Source organism: Bufo gargarizans, chromosome 1 (assembly GCF_014858855.1).
Source record: "Bufo gargarizans isolate SCDJY-AF-19 chromosome 1, ASM1485885v1, whole genome shotgun sequence".
NCBI classification, from domain to species: Eukaryota; Metazoa; Chordata; class Amphibia; order Anura; family Bufonidae; genus Bufo; species Bufo gargarizans.
The window spans coordinates 752,793,602-752,817,599 of record NC_058080.1 but is presented as its reverse complement, the minus strand read 5'-3'; the positions used below and the strand labels follow the sequence as shown (position 1 = coordinate 752,817,599).

General features: G+C 45.0%; 2 protein-coding genes across 2 annotated transcripts in view; one reads left to right on the top strand and one right to left on the bottom strand.

The window, feature by feature from the left end:
- Window positions 1–23,998, bottom strand: part of LOC122925110 (gastrula zinc finger protein XlCGF26.1-like) — a 213,175-nt gene that overhangs the window by 22,371 nt on the left and 166,806 nt on the right. The window lies entirely within an intron of this gene.
- Window positions 16,896–23,998, top strand: part of LOC122925099 (zinc finger protein 551-like) — a 69,056-nt gene continuing 61,953 nt past the window's right edge. The window contains exon 1 of the mRNA XM_044276613.1: window positions 16,896–16,934. The gene's annotated coding sequence lies outside the window, so the exon portion shown is untranslated. The remainder of the gene's footprint in view (window positions 16,935–23,998) is intronic.

The following is a 23,998-nucleotide window of genomic DNA, read 5'->3' as shown; positions in this document are numbered from 1 at the left end:
AAACACTGACAGAATCCATGGATGGCAGGCTTTTGAGTGTCCTTGCAAAGAAAGGTGGCTATATTGGTCACTGATTTGTTTTTGTTTTGTTTTTGAATGTCAGAAATGTATATTTGTGAATGTTGAGATGTTATATTGGTTTCACTGGTAAAAATAAATAATTGAAATGGGTATATATTAGTTTTTTGTTAAGTTGCCTAATAATTATGCACAGTAATAGTCACCTGCACACACAGATATCCCCCTAAAATAGCTAAAACTAAAAACAAACTAAAAACTACTTCCAAAAATATTCAGCTTTGATATTAATGAGTTTTTTTGGTTCATTGAGAACATGGTTGTTGTTCAATAATAAAATTAATCCTCAAAAATACAACTTGCCTAATAATTCTGCACTCCCTGTATACCACTTTAAGTGATTTTCAGTTTTTGCGTTTCATTTTTCAGTTATATTTTTTTCTTATTTATTTTTTTTGTTCACATGTCCGGATGAGGACTTGCAGAACAATGGATAGATTCTAATGGATACAATGTAGTGGGAAGCTAGAAAAAAATGCAAATAATGGAATTCCGCCACAGTTTTATGGGTTTTACAACATGCGGTAAAACTGACCTGTTCCTTTCGTTCTCCGGGTCACTACCATTACACATTACAGTGATACCACATGTGTTTTAATATTTAAAAAAAATAAAAATCTTTGAAAAACAAACAATTTTCTTTCTTTTCATTTATTCTGACCTCAGTAACTTTTTTTTATATTTTTGTCTACAGATCATCAGTTTGAGGGCTCATTTTTTGCAGGACGATTGTTTTTACTGATACCATTTAGAGGTGTGTATGCTATTTTGATCACTTTTGGTTAAATTTTTATTGGGCATGGGCAGATTAGGGCTCATGCACACGACCGTATGCCCTCCGAGACATACGGTCCGTGAGCGGGCCATATGTCCAGGAGCGGCATACATCGTGCACACGTGAGCGCACAGCATCATAGGACTATTGTCCTGCACTTATATGATCATATCAGTGTGGGACAGTAGCCCCGCGGGCGGTCCAATGCGCACAGTATCATAGTAACCTATGATGCTGTGCGTTCCCGTGCGCACGATGTATGCCGCTCCTGGACATATGGCCCGCTCACGGATGTCTCGGAGGGCATACAGTCGTGTGCATCAGCCCTAAGGCGGAGAAAAAATTGTGAATGAGTCATTTAGATTTTTTTTGTCATCATACGGGATAAATACTTTTATATTATAATAGTACGGGTGTTTGGGGACATAGCGATGCAAATTATCTTAATTTTTTAAATGTTTATTTTTAATATGGGGTGATTTGAATTTCTAGATCAATTTTTTTATGCTCCCTTTAAATCCTCCTGAACGACAGCTATAGCATCCAACCAGGAGAAGGGAGGGGCCATAAAGCAGCTGAATGCAGAGGCTACATCACAGTGAAACCCCGCCTCCTGGACACGTGCAGGAACAGAACCTGGTAGAATCAAACTTCCTAATCCCACCTCTCCTGATAATAAAAAACTTCACCAAGGCCACTTTTACAGGGGGGGGGGGGGGGGGTGTTATATTAAGCTTTTCTTTATTATCTTCATAAAATATACTCTAATACTGTAATAGTCCTTTGTTACACACACTGATGCCCACTTCATAGAGACTTCAGGAAGGAGGTATGTCTTAAATATGGCCTCCTACCCCTGGCTATACATCTGTAGGCAGTGGCTCCTCCTGACAGTGGTTATGAGGAGCCAGGATTTTATCATATTGCCCAATGACTGTGTCCATCGATCCCATAGGCTTTCTGCATCTCCTGTTCAAGTGAAAGGGACTGAGCTGCAATACCAGTTATGGCCACTATACAAGGTGTGGTGCTGTGCTTAGTATACTACGAAGAGGCTGCGGCACTGATGATCTCATCTCTAGAGAGCGAATTTCACGCAAATTTGTCTTTAGGTTTTACAGGTCACTGGCAAAAACGACATAAGAAATGAGTAGAGAAACCAAGCAACGTGGCAGAAAGTAGGCGCGGCCATTTCCCAGTACATAGCCGCGCAGTCCTGGTTCTTAGTGATCACCGGCTGTTGGGAGTTAGATCCTGACAATCCGATATTGATTACTAGAGATGAGCGAATCAAAGTTGACGAAGTGGAATTCGATCCGAATTTCAGCAAAAATGTTATTTGCACCGAATTTCCTCACGCTTCGTGGTAACGAATCGCATTTTTTCCTAAAATGGCTGCTGCACATGTGAGGACATGGAGGAAGGAACTCTGTGAACGCGGGATCACCCATAATGCCATGCATGCAGCCAATCAGCAGCCAGCCCTGTGATGTCACAGCCCTATACATAGCCTCAGCCATCCTGGATTCTGCCATTTTCCAGTGCACTTAGTGCAGGGAGAGACGTCAGCAGGCGCTAGGGACAGTGCGAGGAAAGACTTCATTGTGCTAAAAAAACAATCTATAAGTTCAGGGGAAGATTATTTAAGGTGTAAGAAAAGGACAAGGAAGGATCATCCACAGCATTGCTGTAGAACAGGGTTCAGTAGGGGAGTTACAGCCTGGGTAATGGGAACAATCCTATTACACCTTGCTGCACTGACTGCGGATCCAAACTGCCATTATACAGCTCTGTAATTCCAGCAAACCGTTCTTATTATTGGGATGATACAGCCATTAACAGGGTTTATTACAAGGAAATATTTCTATGTCTTATTACCCTTGTGCGGTGCAGTTATATGTTCTAACTCATTTTGTGGCTTGTATTAGTGGGAAAAAAGGGCTTATTAGCCGTTGTGCGGTGAAGTGCAAAAAGTACAGCCCTTTTTGTCATATATTAGTGGCAAAATATAAATATATTTGCCGTTCAGCGGTGCAGTTATATGTTCTAAAGGCCTTTTTTGTGTGTATTAGTGGGGAAAAAGGGCTTATTTGCCAGTGAGAAAATTACAGACTTTTTTTTAAGTGTTTTAATTTCTTTTTTTATTATTATTTGATCTAACAGTATGTCAGACAGAGAAGTGCCAGGCCCTGCACCGGGGAGTGGCAGAGGCCTAAATGTTTCTGGCGCAGGCACAGGTCGCAGCAGAGTAAGGGGGCATGGCAGCAGGAGTCGCAGCGAGAGGCCTGAGCTCCCGGTGTCATCTAGCGGTCGTGTCTTGACCAGCAACCCAGCGGTTCTTGAACGGTTGACTCGGTCATCTCTGTTTTGGATCCACTCCTGTTTTTTTGGGCATTAGCAATACTGATGGATTACTGACCAAATGCTGACCGAGTGAAGGCGGATGCTCAACAGACAGGATCCGTTTTTTGGGGTTATTGTTCTGACAGATCAGAGGAAGGGCAAAATAATCAGTGACGTCAACACAGACTTACTGCTGACACCCTCTCCACTCTGTCGGGGGCTCTACTTGTATAAGGGGTTAATAGAACAGGTTCTGTAGACATCTATGTGGCATCAGCTGACGACTGTGTAAAAGGAGTGCGCTTCTTCTTGGCGCTAACATCGACCCGTAAGGCTGAGTTCATACTTGAGTTATTTGGTCAGTTCTGGCCCCGTGACTGCCCAAATAAGTGAAGTGTGCAGTGATTCTAAGAGCGACGCCTGTTATCTGCATGTCACACTGACTCACAGTATTACTTCACTACCACAGCAGACTCCCTATGCGTGTTACTGCAAGGCACAGTGTTCTACACCGCTATACAGGCACAGTGTTCTACACCGCTATACAGGCACAGTGTTCTACAGCACTATACAGGCACAGTGTTCTACACCACTATACAGGCACAGTGTTCTACACCGCTATACAGGCACAGTGCTCTACACCGCTATACAGGCACAGTGCTCTACACCGCTATACAGGCACAGTGCTCTACACCGCTATACAGGCACAGTGTTCTACACCGCTATACAGGCACAGTGCTCTACACCGCTATACAGGCACAGTGCTCTACACCGCTATACAGGCACAGTGTTCTACACCGCTATACAGGCACAGTGCTCTACACCACTATACAGGCACAGTGCTCTACACCGCTATACAGGCACAGTGTTCTACACCGCTATACAGGCACAGTGCTCTACACCACTATACAGGCACAGTGTTCTACACCACTATACAGGCACAGTGCTCTACACCGCTATACAGGCACAGTGCTCTACACCGCTATACAGGCACAGTGCTCTACACCGCTATACAGGCACAGTGCTCTACACCGCTATACAGGCACAGTGCTCTACACCACTATACAGGCACAGTGTTCTACACCAATATACAGGCACAGTGTTCTACACCGCTATACAGGCACAGTGTTCTACACCGCTATACAGGCACAGTGTTCTACACCGCTATACAGGCACAGTGTTCTACACCGCTATACAGGCACAGTGTTCTACACCGCTATACAGGCACAGTGTTCTACACCGCTATACAGGCACAGTGTTCTACACCGCTATACAGGCACAGTGTTCTACACCACTATACAGGCACAGTGTTCTACACCGCTATACAGGCACAGTGTTCTACACCACTATACAGGCACAGTGTTCTACACCGCTATACAGGCACAGTGCTCTACACCACTATACAGGCACAGTGTTCTACACCACTATACAGGCACAGTTCTCTACACCGCTATACAGGCACAGTGTTCTACACCGCTATACAGGCACAGTGTTCTACACCATTATACAGGCACAGTGCTCTACACCACTATACAGGCACAGTGTTCTACACCGCTATACAGGCACAGTGTTCTACACCGCTATACAGGCACAGTGCTCTACACCATTATACAGGCACAGTGTTCTACACCACTATACAGGCACAGTGTTCTCCACCGCTATACAGGCACAGTGTTCTACACCGCTATACAGGCACAGTGTTCTCCACCGCTATACAGGCACAGTGTTCTACACCACTATACAGGCACAGTGCTCTACACCACTATACAGGCACAGTGCTCTACACCACTATACAGGCACAGTGTTCTACACCACTATACAGGCACAGTGTTCTACACCATTATACAGGCACAGTGCTCTACACCACTATACAGGCACAGTGTTCTACACCGCTATACAGGCACAGTGTTCTACACCGCTATACAGGCACAGTGTTCTACACCGCTATACAGGCACAGTGTTCTACACCATTATACAGGCTCTCTGCAGGCAGGAAATAGACATTTTTTTTTAACTCAATTCGCCGCAAATAAAATCGGATTTAACTATTTTTTTTTTAAATTCGGCGAACCGGACGAATCAAATTTAAAAAAAATTTGCTTATCTCTACCCTCCACCAGCCGGGCTGAAACTGTGGTTGTGTGCATGAGCCCTTATTTGTTGAAGGGGTGCAGATAAGAGGAGGAGGACGCCTCTGTCACAGAAGCCTCTGAGATAAATAGTGAGCCCTTTACACAAGCAGATTATTGGGAATAAACGTTTCTTTAAACTCCCGTTTCTGATAACTGGTCCGTGTAACTGAGCCGCTGATCAGCCGATGAATGAGCAAAGACTTGTTCATCAGGTGAATTCATCATTTATGGGCAGCACATTAAAGTATAACTGTCGTATTTTATTTTTTGGGAGTATTGGATTGTGGTGATTAATATCTCCTTGGTGGCCCTATTTCAACTTTTCACTGTGTATTCAATTACCCCTTAATTCCACAGTTTTGTTCCCTGTACTGCCTACTTTTACCTGTGCTTAAAATCAGGTTGCTAGGCATGGTCCGTCTATCTGTTGCAAGGCATGGTCTGTCTATCTGTTGAAGGACGGAGGACGCAGCGTGCAAGGTCACATTATTGACAGCCAGGGACTGTAAGTAAATGATTAGAGCCAGGTCCTCCCCAGCAGCTGATAACAGTGCCTGGGCTGTGTGCACTTCTCCCTGTCCCTGCGCTTGGCAGACGCTCCCTCACTCAGCAGACTGGGACAATGCAGAGTTGGAGCAGCGCAGACCAGGGAAGGGAGATCTGCGGTCTGCTCAGTGTATAAAGGAAAGCAACATGTGGTAAGAGGACCCCTTTGTGCTGCAGGAGATTAACCCTTTAGGGGGAGGGCTATTGTTACTGACACTTTTGGGGGGCTATTGTTACTGGCTAGTGAGGGCAGGCGGGATTAGCCTCAGGGTGAGGGCAGTGGCGGCCATATTAACTGAATAGTGAGATTGCAGTTTTATGCAGACTGGTTGCTAAGGGCTGAATCTTATGATGTCATATGCCCCATTAATTCACCAATATATAAATAAATCATTACACGTTGTATAATTAAACAGATATCTTTATTTATTAGTTGGGTATTTAAAGGCCGCAATGCTTATTACTTAACCAATTAAAATATATACTGGTTAATAATCAAACTTTTAATGACAAATATAATTATATAAATATTTTCAACCAATGACCATAAACCACAAAGTCCACTCGTGAGAGTGACTTAACCCCCACAACGCCACATCGAACACGAAGTGGCCCAATAAACATTGCAAGCCTTTAATTAATACCATTATCTATCGTGTTCTGTAAATCCGAAATAAATATATCACAACCAATTTCAGATAGTTGGTCATATTTATCCTGGTAAAGTCCTCTAACAAATCCTTCGAGTTCGACATGTCTGTAGGTACTATGACCTATTTCTTTCAAATAAATCTCCATTTTCTTATTAATTCTTTTTCTAATTGTTTCCAAAAAAGATAATTCAGATTTGGACCAAGAAAACTTGGGGATGATATCTGAAAATACAAGGACAGCATCATCAAGTAAATGGCATATTTTACATAACAACTCTTTTAATTCGTAAATTAATAAATGCGTTTTGATTTTACCCAAGTCATAAGTACCAATATGTAAAATAATTAAATCAGGTTTCGACATTTTTGAGTATATCTAATTGACTTTCTCGTAAATATTAGAAATTTTAAGGTCTGGGAAAGAAAACCAGATTATGGAAAAGTCTTTGGGGAAACCTAAATTAACCGTAGGCATTCATGTAAGTATCCTTCCAAGATACAGACCTGCATTCATCTTTGATATGGAAGACCTTCTAAAACAACTCATCCTCAAAGCGGAGAGTCAAGGGGGGCGAAGAATGGCTGAGGAAATGCTTACAGAGTGAACCGGACCAGCAAGAAGATCTTCGTATATCTATTGATCCTGTCTGCTGCGTAGGACCCGGCGCGAGCTCTGAGCAAATCGATTCCTCTTCTGTTACTGGCGCGCACATGCGCAGTAACCCTGTGTCCCTTTCGCCGATCAGAAAACGCCAGAGGAAAGACAAGAGGGCATATTCTCCTTCTCAATATGCGCCTCCTTCAAGAAACAAGAAAATTCACCCGACATCTAACCGAGTGAGCAGAAAATTTCAACGGCGCCATCTTCAACCAACGGTCGTCCAGGAGCCATCTCCTGCTCCGACTGCTGATCATCCTCCTGCACGATCTGCTACTGGTGAGCTGAACTTATTAAAAAATGTAAGTGACTGCAATTTGCAGGGCACTATTAACCCCTTAAGGACCGAGGACGTACCGGTACGTCCTGACTTAAAATCTGCATTCCGGCGCCGCGGGGGTTAATCGGAACGGGACGCCGGCTGAAATCATTCAGCCGGCATCCCGTAACAATGCCGGGGGGGGTCATTTGACCCCCCCGTGTCGGCGATCGCAGCAAACCGCAGGTCAATTCAGACCTGCGGTTTGCTGCGCTTTTTGCAGTTTCTGATCCCCGCGGTCCCTGACCGCGGGGATCAGAAACTTCAGAGTGCCTAAAATCAATATTGCGCTCCCCCCCCCTGCACCCCTGCATGATTTGATGGCGGCGGGTGGTGCAGGGGGGGGTGTCGCAGGCAGTGGGGGCGTTGCGGGAGGCGGGCGGTGCGGCAGGCGGGATCGCGATCCCCCGCCCGCCTCCCATTGCATAATCGTTGGCGTCTAGTGGGTTATACCAGGGTGCCAGCACATTGCTGGCACCCTGGTATAAACGGCTGACATCGGTGATGCGATGTCAGCCGTTTAACCCTTTCCATGCAGCGGTCCGTACGGACCGCTGTATGGAAAAGGTTAACAGCGCAAGGAGCTCCCTCCCTCTCCGATCGGGGGGCTGCTGTGCCTTTGCAGCCCCCCGATGGGAGAGGGAGAGAGCCCCCCGAAGCCCCGTCCTCACCCTTCCCCGTCTGCGAAGTTGTGACAGACGGGGAAGGTTCCCATGGCAACAGGACGCCTGCTCAGGCGTCCTGCTGTCCATGGTGCTGAACAGATCTGTGCTGAAAGCATAGATCTGTTCAGTGTAAGTAAAATACAGTGCAGAAACCTATATAGGTTCTGTACTGTATTTTACAGACATCAGACCCACTGGATCTTCAAGAACCAAGTGGGTCTGGGTCCAATTTTTTTTAAAAAAAGTGAAAAAAGTTAAGATAAAATAAAAAAACATTTATCACTGAATAAAAATAAAAATAAAAAAATACACTACACATATTAGGTATCGCCGCGTCCGTAACGACCTGATCTATAAAACGGTCATGTTACTTTCCCCGCACGGTGAACGCCATAAAAATAAAAAAATAAAAACTATGAGAAAATTGAAATTTTGCCCACCTTACTTCCCAAAAAAGGTAATAAAAGTGATCAAAAAAGTCGCATGTACGCCAAAATAGTACCAATAAAACCGTCATCTCATCCCGCAAAAAATGAGACCCTACTCAAGATAATCGCCCAAAAACTGAAAAAACTATGGCTCTTAGACTATGGAAACGCTAAAACATGATTTTTTTTGTTTCAAAAATAAAATAATTGTGTAAAACTTTTATAAATAAAAATAAAGTATACATATTAGGTATCGCCGCGTCCGTATCGACCGGCTCTATAAAATTATCACATGACCTAACCCCTCAGGTGACCACCGTAAAAAAAAAGAAAAAAAAAAGTGTAAAAAAAGCTATTTTTTGCCATCTTACGTCACAAAAAGTGTAATAGCAAGCGATCAAAAAGTCATATGCACCCCAAAATAGTGCCAATCAAACAGTCATCTCATCCCGCAAAAAATTAGACCCTACTCAAGATAATCGCCCAAAAACTGTAAAAACTATGGCTCTTAGACTATGGAGACACTAAACAATTTTTTGGTTTTAAAAATGAAGTTATTGTATAAAACTTACATAAATAAAAAAAATTGTATACATATTAGGTATCGCCGCGTCCGTGACAACCTGCTCTATAAAATTACCACATGATCTAACCTGTCAGATGAATGTTGTAAATAACAAAAAAAAAAAACGTGCCAAAAAAGCTATTTCTTGTTACCTTGCCGCACAAAAAGTGTAATATAGAGCAACCAAAAATCATATGTACCCTAAACTAGTACCAACAATACTGCCACCCTATTCCGTACTTTCTAAAATGGGGTCACTTTTTTGGAGTTTCTACTCTAGGGGTGCATCAGGGGGGCTTCAAATGGGACATGGTGTCAAAAAAACTGTCCAGCAAAATCTGCCTTCCAAAAACCGTATGGCATTCCTTTCCTTCTGCGCCCTGCCGTGTGCCCGTACAGCAGTTTACGACCACATATGGGGTGTTTCTGTAAACTACAGAATCAGGGCCATAAATAATGAGTTTTGTTTGGCTGTTAACCCTTGCTTTGTAACTGGAAAAAAAATATTAAAATGGAAAATCTGCCAAAAAAGTGCAATTTTGAAATTGTATCTCTATTTTCCATTAAATCTTGTGCAACACCTAAAGGGTTGACAAAGTTTGTAAAATCAGTTTTGAATACCTTGAGGGGTGTAGTTTTCTTAGATGGGGTCACTTTTTTGGAGTTTCTACTCTAGGGGTGCATCAGGGGGGCTTCAAATGGGACATGGTGTCAAAAAAACTGTCCAGCAAAATCTGCCTTCCAAAAACCGTATGGCATTCCTTTCCTTCTGCGCCCTGCCGTGTGCCCGTACAGCAGTTTACGACCACATATGGGGTGTTTCTGTAAACTACAGAATCAGGGCCATAAATAATGAGTTTTGTTTGGCTGTTAACCCTTGCTTTGTAACTGGAAAAAAAATATTAAAATGGAAAATCTGCCCAAAAAGTGCAATTTTGAAATTGTATCTCTATTTTCCATTAAATCTTGTGCAACACCTAAAGGGTTGACAAAGTTTGTAAAATCAGTTTTGAATACCTTGAGGGGTGTAGTTTCTTAGATGGGGTCACTTTTTTGGAGTTTCTACTCTAGGGGTGCATCAGGGGGGCTTCAAATGGGACATAGTGTCAAAAAAACTGTCCAGCAAAATCTGGCTTCCAAAAACCATACGGCGCACCTTTCACTCTACGCCCCGCTGTGTGGCCGTACAGTAGTTTACGGCCACATTTGGGGTGTTTCTGTAAACAGCAGAGTCAGGGCAATAAAGATACAGTCTTGTTTGGCTGTTAACCCTTGCTTTGTTAGTGGAAAAAATGGGTTAAAATGGAAAATAAGGCAAAAAAATGAAATTCTCAAATTTCATCCCAATTTGCCAATAACTCTTGTGCAACACCTAAAGGGTTAACGAAGTTTGTAAAATCAGTTTTGAATACCTTGAGGGGTGTAGTTTCTTAGATGGGGTCACTTTATGGAGTTTCTACTCTAGGGGTGCATCAGGGGGCTTCAAATGGGACATGGTGTCAAAAAAACTGTCCAGCAAAATCTGGCTTCCAAAAACCATACGGCGCACCTTTCACTCTACGCCCCGCTGTGTGGCCGTACAGTAGTTTACGGCCACATATTGGGTGTTTCTGTAAGCAGCAGAGTCAGGGCAATAAAGATACAGTCTTGTTTGGCTGTTAACCCTTGCTTTGTTAGTGGAAAAAATGGGTTAAAATGGAAAATATAACTCTGTGCAACACCTAAAGGGTTAACAGAGTTTGTAAAATCAGTTTTGAATACCTTGAGGGGTGTAGTTTATAGAATGGGGTCATTTTTGGGCGGTTTCTATTATGTAAGCCTCGCAAAGTGACTTCAGAGCTGTAGTGGTCCCTAAAAATTGGGTTTTTGTAAATTTCTGAAAAATTTCAAGATTTGCTTCTAAACTTCTAAGCCTTGTAACATCCCCAAAAAATAAAATATCATTCCCAAAATAATTCAAACATGAAGTAGACATATGGGGAATGTTAAGTCATCACAATTTTTGGGGGTATTACTATGTATTACAGAAGTAGAGAAACTGAAACTTTGAAATTTGCTAATTTTTCCAAATTTTTGGTAAATTAGGTATTTTATTATGCAAAAAAATTAATTTTTTTGACTTTATTTTACCAGTGTCATGAAGTACAATATGTGACGAAAAAACAATCTCAGAATGGCCTGGATAAGTCAAAGTGTTTTGAAGTTATCAGCACTTAAAGTGACACTGGTCAGATTTGCAAAAAATGGCCTGGTCCTTAAGGTGAAAATGAGCCCGGTCCTTAAGGGGTTAATCAGGATATTAATTCATATAACATCGATCCTTCTAATCCGAAGATTCGGTTGTTTAATGAATTTTTACTTTATTTATCTAAACAGGAAGAAACACCTGCGAATGTTTGGTCCGATTTAGTGAATGTCAGTCAAGTTAATGCACTTAATAGTCTGACTGAAGCTAATACAAACATTCAATCTTCCTCTAATGTGTTTAAGGTACCCAATATTAACACTGACCTGAGTTATTCCTGAGCTTGAATTTAGTTCAGGAATAAAAGAGACATCTGTGAAGGAAGTACTTGCATGTCAAATTTCACCTTTAGGGTTTCATTTACCCTTAGGGCTCTTTCACACTTGCGTTGCCCGGATCCGGCATACAGTTCCGTCGTCGGGGCTCTATGCCGGAAGAATCCTGATCAGTTTTATCCTAATGCATTCTGAATGGAGTGAAATCCGTTCAGGATGCATCAGGATGTCTTCAGTTCCGGAACGGAACGTTCTTTGGCCGGAGAAAATACTGCAGCATGCTGCGCTTTTTGCTCCGGCCAAAAAAACTGAAGACTTGCCGCAAGGCCGGTTCCGGAATGAATGCCCATTGAAAGGCATTGATCCGGATCCGGCCTTAAGCTAAACGTCGTTTCGGCGCATTACCGGATCCGACGTTTAGCTTTTTCTGAATGGTTACCATGGCTGCCGGGACGCTAAAGTCCCGGCAGCCATGGTAAAGTGTAGCGGGGAGCGGGGGAGCAGCATACTTACTGTCCGTGCGGCTCCCGGGGCGCTCCAGAGTGACGTCAGGGCCCCCAGGTGCATGGATGACGTGATCGCATGGCACGTCATCCATGCGCATGGGGCGCTCTGACGTCACTCTGGAGCGCCCCGGGAGCTGCACGGACTGTAAGTATACCGCTCCCCACTACTACTATGGCAACCAGGACTTTAATAGCGTCCTGGCTGCCATAGTAACACTGAAAGCATTTTGAAGACGGATCCGTCTTCAAATGCTTTCAGTACACTTGCGTTTTTCCGGATCCGGCGTGTAATTCCGGCAAGTGGAGTACACGCCGGATCCGGACAACGAAAGTGTGAAAGAGGCCTTAAGTGTAAAAGAAAAAATATGGAGGAAAGAATACATTGACATTTTTTCTTTACTCCCGTCTTCAAGTGAAAATTTAAAAAGTGAATCAATAAAAGATAAAAAATCAGATCCAGAAGAAAAAAGAAAATCACATCAAAAATCTTTTTTTAACTGGCTGCAGGCATTTGGCATATATACAGCAGTTTTAGGGGAAAAATATCCTAACCTTTGTACTGGTTTATTTATATTGCTGTGTTCACAATGGATCTGTGTGGGGATGAGCGATTGGTCGTTCCCATACAGTGTAGATGATTGCTCAATGCAGCTCTCACCTTCTGTGATGAGCAGGCAATTATTGGGAAGGAACGGTTTCTTCCCAATAATTGCCTGCTCGTCAGAGGAGGTGAATTCCTGATAGATGCCTTCTGAGTTGACACGTGGAGATGCTCCATAAACCCCTCTCCCTAAGCAATGTGGTGCTAACGGCAGGAAACAAATGCAATAAGAAACTGGACCACCTAGGAAAAGATGTAAGGAGGATGAGGGAGGACTTAACCCTTCTAAGGGCAGATACGACTTTCTTCAGAGGGAGGCTGGCTGAGGCCAGGGACCACAAAGTCTCTGGATTCCTAGGAGGACAAAAACAGGTGTGATCAGCATCGCCGGACGGGTGAGTCTACCTTACTAAAAATGGCAGCCCGCATGTGTTCGCTGGCAAACACTGCGATCTGACCATCACTGGTGATCAGACTAATCAGACTCTTTTGACAAAGCTCACCGATTTGGAGCATAGGTCACGGAGGTATAACATTAGATCTACTGGCGGTGTGGAGGCATGGACCAGTTCCACAAAATATAGGCTTCTCGGTCGTATTTTGTGGATCACTGACCCATTTAAGTCACTGGGTCAGGATCCGCACCACAGAGTGCACATGCCCAGTGTCCGTATATTGCGGACCGGTTGTTTACGGGCACTGAGCCCTTTCGCTCATGTGCATGAGCCCTTACCCAGGCTTCTCATATGAAACGCAGAGACATTCCATAAAATACAAGAGGGTTAAAAAAAAAGGATGAGAGAGATTCTGTTTAAATTAGATACTGAAGGTAGTTCGCACCCAGACCATTATCTCATGTAATAGGTAGGGACTAGGTGGTAGAAGCCTGATTAATGGGAATTGTTGCCCAGTCATCCAGAACATTTATGTCAGACACTGATGTTGGACACGAGGGCCTGACTCGCAGTCTCCATCCTAACTCGTCCCCAAGGAGTTAGATAGGGTTGAAGTCAGGACTACAGCCAGTCAAGTTACATTCTGTATTATACTCCAGAGCTGCACTCACTATTCTGCTGGTGCAGTCCCTGTGTACATACATTACTTATCCTGTACTGATCCTGAGTTACATCCTGTATTATACTCCAGAGCTGCACTCACTATTCTGCTGGTGGAGTCACTGTGTACATACATTACATTACTTATCCTGTACTGATCCTGAGTTATATCCTGTATTATACTCCAGAGCTGCACTCACTATTCTGCTGGTGAAGTCACTGTGTACATACATTACATTACTTATCCTGTACTGATCCTGAGTTACATCCTGTATTATACTCCAGAGCTGCGCTCACTATTCTGCTGGTGCAGTCACTGTGTACATACATTACTTATCCTGTACTGATCCTGAGTTACATCCTGTATTATACTCCAGAGCTGCGCTCACTATTCTGCTGGTGCAGTCACTGTGTACATACATTACTTATCCTGTACTGATCCTGAGTTACATCCTGTATTATACTCCAGAGCTGCACTCACTATTCTGCTGGTGCAGTCACAATATACATACATTACATGCACATATATACTACACAAGTGTAGTATACACTTTCCTATACAGCAAAAGTTTTAGGATGTACACCAATGGAAGAGAACAATCACTTGGCACACGTCCCTCTGCTGTTCCTCCTGTCACTGACCTCCATGCTGTGGACTGGTGGAGCTGAGCAGCAGCAATGTGCACATGTAAGTTACCAGCAATCATTATCGGCTCTGGCCTCCTCATTTGAAATTTCGGCCGGGGTAACCCTATCACACTACATACAGCTCTGCTGTGTATTTTTCTACAAGGACTGTTACCAAAGAGCGTTCATTAGTGCAGCCTTTACTCCCCCCCCCCCCACTTGTGTTCACAGCGGCGCCATCAAATGGAGGAGGTAAGTTTTTTTTTTTTCGTTTTCTTTTGCAGAAGCAGAGAAGGGGGCACTAATGGGGGCATTATTCTTACGGGGGCATTATTCTTACTAGGGGGCACTAATGGGGGCATTATTCTTACTGGGGCATTATTCTTACTAGGGGGCACTAATGGGGGCATTATTCTTACTGGGGCACTAATGGGAGTAGTATTCTTACTGGGGGGCACTAATGGGGGCATTATTAATTCTGGGGCACGCTAATGGGGACAGTACTCTTACCGGGGGGCATTAAATCTGGGGTGCACTAATGGGGGCATTACTATTATTGGTGGCATTACTATTACTGGGGGGCACTAATGGGGGCAGTATTAAATCAGGGGGGTGCTAGTGAGGGCATTAATATTATTGGGGGCTCTAATGGGGGCAATATTAATTCTGGGCGGCACTAATGGGGAAATTAATATTACTAGGGGGCACTAATGAAGGCACTAATATTACTGGGGACCACAGTATGACAGCGACTTAACACCCCATGTTAAGCCACGCCCCCAGAACCACACCAACTTTGGGGTGTGGCTTAACTTGGCCGGTATTTTTGCTACATACATCCGCATGGGCAGATGAGTAGGGACAACACCTGCATGGAGTTTGTATGTTCTCCCCATGTTTGCGTGGGTTTCCTCCGGGTTCTCGGGTTTCCTCCCACAATATACAAATTGGCTTCGTATGACATTGACCCCAGTGTGTGCGGTGTGTTGGGGTCGAGCGCCGGTATGGCAGCCACTGACTTCTCAGGGAGTCGCCCGGCCACACAACTATCTCTGCAAGAAAATGTATTAGGCCCCTTGCAGACGAGCGTGTCCGGATTAGGTCCGGATACGTTGCGTCTGCGATCAGGGAAAATCGTGCGAGTAGGAACGCAATTGCAGTCAGTTTTGACTGCGATTGCGTTCCGATGTTCAGTTTTTATCGCGCGGGTGCAATGCGTTTTGCACGCGCGTGATAAAAAACTGACTGTGGTACCCAGACCCGAACCCGGACTTCTTCCCTGAAGTTCCGGTTTGGGATCGTTGTTCTGTATATTTTATTATTTTCCCTTATAACATGGTTCTAATGGAAAATAATAGCATTCTGAATACAGAATGCTAAGTAAAAGGTCCACTGTGGGGTTTAAAAAAAAAAGGAACTCCCCTCATCCACTTGATCGCGCAGCCGGGCTCGTCTTCATTCTTCTAATTCTGGCAGGAAAAGGACCTTCAGTGACGTCACCACACTTACCATGTGGTAAGCGCAATGACATCACCAAAGATCCTTTTCCAGCCAGGTCCTGTAAGAAGAAGAAAGAAGACGAGCCCGGCTGTGCGATCAAGTGGATGAGGGGAGTTACTTTATTTTTTTAACCCCACAATGGACCTTTTACCTATAACCATGTTATAATGGAAACTAATAAAGTAAATGGGGTCCCGGGTAACTCCTCCCTCGTCTCCTTAGCAACCATGCGTGAAAATCGCATTGCATCCGCACTTGCTTGCGATTTTCACGCAGCCCATTCATTTTCTATGAGGTCTGCATTGCGTTAAAAACCGCACAATATAGAACATGCTGCGATTTTCATGCAATGCACAAGTGATGCGTGAAAATCACCGCTCATCTGAACAGCCCCATGGAAGTGAATGGGTCAGGATTCAGTGCGGGTGCCCGTGAACGCACAGCACCTGCACTGAATCCTGACCCATTCATTTCAATGGGGCTGCGTACATGAGCGTTGTTTTTTTTACGCATCAGTTCTGCGTTGCGTGAAGAACACAGCATGTTCTATATTCTGCGTTTTTCAAGCAGCCCTGGCCACATAGAAGTGAATGGGGCTTCAGTGAAAAACGCAAGCAAGTGCCCAAGCAATGCGTTTTTCACTGATGGTTGCTAAGAGATGTTGTTTGTAAACATTCCGTTTTTTATCACACGCGTGAAAAATGTATCAAACGCATTGCACCCCCGCAGAAAAAAATGAACACAATCGCAGACAAGACTGACTGAACTTGCTTGCAAAATGGTGCAAGTTTCAGTGAACGCACCCGGACCTAACCCGTCACGCTCGTGTGAAAGAAGCCTTATAGTCCTGTACACTCAGAGAGCTAGTCATGTGATTCCTGACTCCTCCCACACATGTGACTGATCACATGACAGTGACATCATCCCAGGTCCTGTAACCACACAGCTCCTCTACAGCTGGAGGTAAGTGAGTAGTCACTCAGGATGATTGGGGCAGGTTTATTATTAACCCCTTCACTACCATCTACATCTGACCATCCCTTATATACTGACCTCATCAGCCTTATCTATGTTCAAACCCTCCCCACCAAGCATCTTTCTAGACTGTATGGCGCCCCCGACCATCATACCCCCAACTTGTGAAAAACCCACGGAAGGATTACATCAGTCGCGCACCGTGGCAAAATACACTAAGCCTTGTCTCTAAGTCCATCAATCTAAACATAGCAAATTCAGACGAGTTCCCTTCGTGCCCCAACATTGTAATAATGCTGCCCTGACATAGTATGATGCCCCCTTAGTGCCCCTCTGACATAGTAGGATGCCCCCTTAGTGCCTCCAGACATAGTATGATGCCCCCTTAGTTCCCTTCTGACATAGTATGATGCCCCCTTAGTTCCCTTCTGACATAGTATGATGCCCCCTTAGTTCCCTTCTGACATAGTATGATGCCCCCTTAGTTCCCTTCTGACATAGTATGATGCCCCCTTAGTTCCCTTCTGACATAGTATGATGCCCCCTTAGTTCCCTTCTGACATAGTATGATGCCCCCTTAGTTCCCTTCTGACATAGTATGATGCCCCCTTAGTTCCCTCCTGACATAGTATGATGCCCCCTTAGTTCCCCCCTGACATATTATGATTCCCCTTTTAGTACCCCCAGACATAGTATGATGCCCCCTTGGTGCTCCCCTGACATAGTATGATGCCCCTTCGCCCCCCTGATATAGTATGATGCCCCCTTAGTGCCCACTGACATAGTATGATGCCCCCTTAGTGCCCCACTGACATAGTATGATGCCCCCTTAGTGTCCCCCTGACATAGTATGATGCCCCCTTAGTGCTCCCCTGATATAGTATGATGTCCCCTTAGTGCCCCACTGACATAGTATGATGCCCCCCTAGTTCTCATCTGACATAGTATGATGCCCCCTAGTTCTCATCTGACATAGTATGATGCACCCTTAGTGCTCCCCTGACATAGTATGATGCACCCTTAGTGCTCCCCTTACATAGTATGATGCCCCCTTAGTGCCCCACTGACATAGTATGATGCCCCCCCCAGTTCCCATCTGACATAGTATGATGCCCCCTTAGTGCTCCCCTGACATAGTATGATGCACCCTTAGTGCTCCCCTGACATAGTATGATGCCCCCTTAGTGCTCCCCTGACATAGTATGATGCACCCTTAGTGCTCCCCTGACATAGTATGATGCACCCTTAGTGCCCCACTGACATAGTATGATGCACCCTTAGTGCTCCCCTGACATAGTATGATGCCCCCTTAGTGCTCCCCTGACATAGTATGTAGCCCCCTTAGTGCTCCCCTGACATAGTATGATGCACCCTTAGTGCTCCCCTGACATAGTATGACGCACCCTTAGTGCCCCACTGACATAGTATGATGCCCCCTAGTTCTCATCTGACATAGTATGATGCCCCCTAGTTCTCATCTGACATAGTATGATGCACCCTTAGTGCTCCCCTGATATAGTATGATGTCCCCTTAGTGCCCCACTGACATAGTATGATGCCCCCCCAGTTCCCATCTGACATAGTATGATGCCCCCTAGTTCTCATCTGACATAGTATGATGCCCCCTAGTTCTCATCTGACATAGTATGATGCACCCTTAGTGCTCCCCTGACATAGTATGTAGCCCCCTTAGTGCTCCCCTGACATAGTATGATGCCCCTTTAGTGCTCCCCTGACATAGTATGATGCCCCCTTAGTGCTCCCCTGACATAGTATGATGCCCCCTTAGTGCTCCCCTGACATAGTATGTAGCCCCCTTAGTGCTCCCCTGACATAGTATGATGCCCCCTAGTTCTCATCTGACATAGTATGATGCCCCCTTAGTGCCCCACTGACATAGTATGATGCCCCCCCCAGTTCCCATCTGACATAGAATGATGCACCCTTAGTGCTCCCCTGACATAGTATGATGCCCCCTTAGTGCTCCCCTGACATAGTATGATGCACCCTTAGTGCTCCCCTGACATAGTATGATGCACCCTTAGTGCCCCACTGACATAGTATGATGCACCCTTAGTGCTCCCCTGACATAGTATGATGCCCCCTTAGTGCTCCCCTGACATAGTATGTAGCCCCCTTAGTGCTCCCCTGACATAGTATGATGCACCCTTAGTGCTCCCCTGACATAGTATGACGCACCCTTAGTGCCCCACTGACATAGTATGATGCCCCCTAGTTCTCATCTGACATAGTATGATGCCCCCTAGTTCTCATCTGACATAGTATGATGCACCCTTAGTGCTCCCCTGATATAGTATGATGTCCCCTTAGTGCCCCACTGACATAGTATGATGCCCCCCCAGTTCCCATCTGACATAGTATGATGCCCCCTAGTTCTCATCTGACATAGTATGATGCCCCCTAGTTCTCATCTGACATAGTATGATGCACCCTTAGTGCTCCCCTGACATAGTATGTAGCCCCCTTAGTGCTCCCCTGACATAGTATGATGCCCCTTTAGTGCTCCCCTGACATAGTATGATGCCCCCTTAGTGCTCCCCTGACATAGTATGATGCCCCCTTAGTGCTCCCCTGACATAGTATGTAGCCCCCTTAGTGCTCCCCTGACATAGTATGATGCCCCCTAGTTCTCATCTGACATAGTATGATGCCCCCTTAGTGCCCCACTGACATAGTATGATGCCCCCCCCAGTTCCCATCTGACATAGTATGATGCACCCTTAGTGCTCCCCTGACATAGTATGATGCCCCCTTAGTGCTCCACTGACATAGTATGATGCCCCCTTAGTGCTCCCCTGACATAGTATGATGCCCCCTTAGTGCCCCACTGACATAGTATGATGCACCCTTAGTGCTCCCCTGACATAGTATGATGCACCCTTAGTGCCCCACTGACATAGTATGATGCCCCCTTAGTGCTCCCCTGACATAGTATGATGCCCCCTTAGTGCCCCACTGACATAGTATGATGCACCCTTAGTGCTCCCCTGACATAGTATGATGCACCCTTAGTGCCCCACTGACATAGTATGATGCCCCCCCAGTTCCCATCTGACATAGTATGATGCCCCCCCAGTTCCCATCTGACATAGTATGATGCCCCCTTAGTGCCCCACTGACATAGTATGATGCACCCTTAGTGCCCCACTGACATAGTATGATGCACCCTTAGTGCCCCACTGACATAGTATGATGCCCCCTTAGTGCGGCCCTGACATAGTATGATGCCCCCTTAGTGCCCCACTGACATAGTATGATGCCCCCTTAGTGCCCCACTGACATAGTATGATGCCCCCTTAGTGCCCCACTGACATAGTATGATGCCCCCCCAGTTCCCATCTGACATAGTATGATGCCCCCTTAGCGCTCCCCTTACATTATGGTGTCCCCTAAAGTTGAGTACTCACGTATGGCATCTTCCCACAATGAACGTTGCAGTGCTCCTGCTCCGTACAGTATTAGAGCGAAATTTAATGCGAATAGACTGCCGACGTTTTATCCAAAGTCGATTCACTCATCCCTAGTCACTTTACCTCCCAAAAAACATAGGGGGAGATTTATCAAACTGGTGTAAAGTAGAACTCGCTTAATTGCCCACAGCAACCAATCGGATTCCAACTTTCATTTTTCACAAGTCCTTTGGAAAATGAAAGGCGGAATCTGATTGGTTGCTACGGGCAACTAAGCCACTTCTACTTTACACTAGTTTGTTAAATCCTCCCCATAATATCAAGCAATCAAAAAGTCATATGTACCCCAAAATTATAACAACAAAAGCATCACCTCATCTAAAAAAAATGAGCCCCCACACAAGACCATCGGCAGAAAAATAAAAGAAATATGGGTCTCAGAAAATGGCAACACAAAAACAGGATTTTTTTTATTGTGTAAAGGTTAAACTATATAAGATTGGTATCTCTGTAATCGTACTGACCAGCAGAATAAGGCTGGTTTCACACGAGCGAGTTCAATGCGTTGAACTCGCAACGTGTGTCTGCAAGAGCTCCCATCTTGACCTACTTATTGATATATGATGTTATATAACACTTAGGCCTCTTTCACACGGGCGTCATATTTTTGGCCCGGATAAGAGGCGGGTGCGTTGCGCGAAAATGCGTGATTTTTCCACGCGAGTGCAAAACATTGTAATGCGTTTTGCACACGCGTGAGAAAAATCGGCATGTTTGGTACCCAGACCCGAACTTCTTCACAGAAGTTCGGGTTCGGGATCGGGGTTGTGTAGATTGTATTATTTTCCCTTATAACATGGTTATAAGGGAAAATAATAGCATTCTGAATACAGAATGCATTCAGGGGTTAAAAAAAAGAAAAATAATTTAACTCACCTTAATCCACTTGCTCGCGCAGCCCGGCTTCTCTTCTGTCTTCATCTATGCTGTGCACAGGAAAAGGACCTGTGGTGACATCACTCCGGTCATCACATGATCTTTTACCATGGTGATGGATCATGTGATGACCGGAGTGACGTCACCACAGGTCCTTTTCCTGCAATCAGCAAAGAAGACGACAGAAGAGATGTCGGGCTGCGCAAGCAAGTGGATTAAGGTGAGTTAAATTATTTTTTATTTTATTTTTAACCCCTCCAGCACTATTGTACTATGCATTCTGTATTCAGAATGCTATTATTTTCCCTTATAACCATGTTATAAGGGAAAATAATAAAATGATCGGGTCCCCATCCCGATCGTTTCCTAGCAACCGTGTGTGAAAATTGCACCGCATCCGCACTTGCTTGCGATTTTCACGCAACCCCATTCATTTCTATGGGGCCTGCGTTACGTGAAAAACGCACAAAGAGGAGCATGCTGCGATTTTCACGCAACGCACAAGTGATACATGAAAATCACCGCTCGTGTGCACAGCCCCATAGAAATGAATGGGTCCGGATTCAGTGCGGGTGCAATGCGTTCACCTCACGCATTGCACCCGCGCGGAATACTCGCCCGTGTGAAAGGGGCCTTACAGTTATGGAATGTTTTGAATAACACTGACATAATACTATTACATAGCCACATGAATCAATATAATTCTATGCGATCCCGGCAAGCGCCTCGTAGGTCAGGAAGTGAGCTCTCACAGACGCACGCCTTGAACTCGCTTGTGTGATACCAGCCTAAAGATAACGTGTCATGGTGCGATTACAAATCTAAAAAAACAATGGCGGAATTGCTGCCTTCCCTTCTAAGCCCTACAGTGTGCCCATATAGCAGCTGTAATAATCCCAGGATCTCAAACCGAGGCAACCTGGGACCCTGAGTCATCCTGATAATCCCTCAGATAGGAGCAGGAGGGAGACGTCCTGTTCATCCAAAACACGGAAGAACAAGAGAGTCTCTAAAGACCTAATAGCAGGGAAAAGAGGAGACCATACACAGCAAGAGAATCGGCAGGTAAAAACACAAGACAACACACTTACCTGCCGAAGTCTCCACGACTAGGACCCGTGCATATGTACAGGAGCCCTAACACCAAACAGGACGCCGTACCAGCAACTCACACAGGTATCCAGCACACCAGACTCCGCCTGGACTCCCATGCCGCAAGGCAGCGCTGCATACAGGCTAGTGGTTCACCCCTCCGGGAAACCAAGCCCCTTCCGGAGGACACAACACACAGGGAAAACGTCTTACATACATGCAGGGACAAACACCAACAACAGCCCATACATGTAACAACAATCAAGACGTACAACACACCCTGAACATAAACCCACACCTAACATGCAACAAGTGAGGTAGGGTAAAAGGGGCATACGATTTATGTCCAACAAGGTGGCCCTCAAGGACTGGGCAGAATCACCCAGGAAAGCAGCAGAGCTCCATCACCAAACAAGGCTGGAGTACAACTGCCCCCAGCCAGGAATCCACAGATAAAGTCAAGCTAGTGGCCACACCCAGGACACACCTAAATCCCCACTAGCTAGATGATTAACCCCTCGCTCACCAAACCGCATGGAGACACACCTTAAAGAGGAAATACACGTGCAAACCGACAAATACACGTTGCCACTGGCAACCAGTCTGCACGGCAACCACATCACGGTCAATATTATGACCGTGACACATAGCTGCCAACTGTACCGAATTTACTTCATTTTCAGAGACAGTCCCAGCTAATTAGCTGGAAATTGGTGGGGCTAATGCAAACCCCCACCCACAAATATTTGTTTCTGGGTGGGTCTGGCCGTTACCAGAGGCGGGGCTTATATGCTCCGATTTTACCAACTCAAATGTTGGTAAGAATGCCTTGAGGGGTATAGTTTCTGATATAGGGTAGCTTCAAGGGAGGTTCCATTTATTATTTCACCCCAGAATCTCTGCAGTTGTCAGCACCAAGTAAGGCTGGGGCTACAAAAAGGGTACATTGTGACATGTGTCGCGCGGCATTTATTGTAATACTGGTGCTCTTTTACTCCTGGGCCTTTTGTATGTCCAGGCAAAAAATTAGGGCCACATTTAGGACGATTCTAAAACCAGGGGGCACGGCATAATAATAAGAGGCCTTGCTATTCACACAGCACCAGCTGGTCAGAATATATTGGGCACTGAGTTGGTATATCTGGAAAAATTGCAGTTTCCACTTTGCACCATCTGCTGTGCATTAATTTTTGCAAAACACTCCACTCCAGTAAATTCTGTGAGGGTTGTGGTTTCTAAAGTGGGATCACTTTTTTGTTTCTTTTTTTTTTTTTTTTCATCTCAGAGCCCCTGCAGTTGTCAGCCAATTTGGGGTGCCTTTTCCCCTATTACCACTGGTGAAATTGAAACCTTTGAAGCCTAAACTGCATATATTTTAAATAAAATTTAATTTCTCATCTCGTCCCAATTTAAAAAAATCTATGAAACGCCTGTGGGGTTAAGCCAATCACTATACCCCTTGGTGAAGTCCTTGAAAGGTTTAGTTTACAAAATGGAGTCCCATTTTAGGGTTTAACACTGTACTGGTACCTCAGGGGCTCTGCAAATGTCACATGGCACCCAAGAACCATTTCAGTGAAATCTGCCCTCTAA